Genomic DNA, 2,149 nt, shown 5'->3' with positions numbered 1-2,149 from the left:
CCATTGAAACGGAGATGTTTTTTTCGATGACACAGAGATATGCAAGCAGAAACGTATTCCTTCCGGTTCTATATTTATCCGGTGTATCGTTTTACTTACATGTAAGAAGAAGAGTCGCTTGTTGATGTCAGATGAAAGACATTTTATAAGCCGACGATACATTCTTAGCTGTATTTTGACAAACGCGAAAGACGATTCGTGAGAACGCGATTTAGTGATAACCAAGGTGTAGAGGAGCCCTAGTTAAAAATGCGCGCAGAATAATTAGAGAAATCGTGTTATGTAAAAGTTTAGTATTACCTGTTGTTTATTTGATTGCTGAACACGAATTCGAGGTCAGAAGTATACATTTTAAAATGACGGATCCGAAATATATTCTTAAATAATACATTAAGATTGTTTGAAAAATATGATAGATATAGAAAAATGTTTCAAATAAAAATTGTACGGTTTGGAGGGGGACATAAGAAAATATCATTGATTTTATTTTGGGTGGCGTCGTTAAAATCAAATCAAGATCAAATCGATTTTTTTAAACGGAATTATATATTTTTTTACACGATTTCTCTAATTATTCTGCATATAAAAGTATTAAGGTAAAGTTATTGAAAAATCAATATTTTACGAGATATTTTATACTTTATTATGCCATATTTCAATATACTCGTACAATATAAAAATATCTCGTGAACTATTGATTTCTTGGTAATAGGTACCTAATATTTTTAGGGACAGAATAATGAGATAAATCGATTGGTGTAAAGAAAACACACAGTTGCTTCAAAAATTTGTAAGAAATGCATTTTAAAGCAACTGTGTGGTTTCTTTACACCGATCGATTCATCTCATTATTCTGTGCCTAAAAATATTAGGTACCCATTATCAAGAAATCAATAGTTTACGAGATATTTCATATTATATGTATATCGAAATATGACATAATAAAGTAGGAATATATAAATATATTTCTAATATATATATATTTTTTTATATAAAGTTTATATAAAATATAGAATTAAAATATAGACTATTAAAAATATATTTATATAATTCCTAATCATACATATCTTTAAATTTCTTTTAAATTAAATATTTGCTGCTTAAGTTTGTAACTTTATATACAATTAAAATCTGTTTTGTATTTTTAAATTAATCAGTGTAAATCACATTCATATTTGTAATTTACTACATTTTAAAAATACACATTGACCATTCTTATAGAATTAAAGTTTTTGTTTATTATGACTTTGTTATGATTATATATAAATGTATGAAATTATTGATATATAAGTATCAAATTAGCTATTTATTAATTCTGGCAATTATATTATAAAATGTATATTCTTTAGGACATAGGCTCTCAAATGCAACTCTATACGTTTCTCGGAATTGTTTTTCGCTCTTGATTCGTCTAAAAAGGACAGCGGTTATTATTCGCAGTTGGTGCATGTGCGCGTGTCGACGGGACGGAAATTGGATTACGGCGAGGGTTGTAAAGCAATCGCTGACGCACGTCGTCGGTGCGAGAGATAGAGGTAGTGGACGGCGAGGAGGGGAGAGACCGAGGGATTCGCGGAACCCGCGTATTTCTCTGCACAACCTTTGACAGATTTTCCAAAAATACGCGTAAATACGCCCGTATGTTCACGCGAGGGCTGGAAGCTCCGACATTGTGGAAACTCCGCCGAATCGGATGAATAATAGAGGGGGGAAGGGGGGGTGCGGTGATCCGATCCGGCGGGGTAGTTCGCCGCTCGCGAAAGGGTGTCGGCGAAAAACACGTCGTCAGAAGCGCGGAGAAAGAGATAGAGAGAGGGAGAGAGAGAGAGAGAGAGAGAGAGAGAGAGAGAGAGAGAGAAAGCACGATGAAACGAGGCTTTATACTGTAATATTATTACGCGTGCATCGCGTCCGCCAGATTTTCTTTGGCTAGTGTGGGTAGCATGCGCGAAGGCGTGGGTGTTGAACGACAAAACAACGTTGCACCCCCGCGAAATAATGGATGAACGTCAAGGATATTTTCGTAGGGGTGCTCTCGTTGCAGCCTGACGACACAAGATTCATTGGCGGTTCAATAATTCTAGCAAACTACGAAGCGACCTGACACTGTTCAAGCGAGAAACGACACACACACACACACACACACACA

Source organism: Wasmannia auropunctata, unplaced genomic scaffold (assembly GCF_000956235.1).
Source record: "Wasmannia auropunctata unplaced genomic scaffold, wasmannia.A_1.0 LD335728.1, whole genome shotgun sequence".
In the NCBI taxonomy this organism is placed as follows: domain Eukaryota; kingdom Metazoa; phylum Arthropoda; class Insecta; order Hymenoptera; family Formicidae; genus Wasmannia; species Wasmannia auropunctata.
This window is presented reverse-complemented; position numbering follows the sequence as displayed.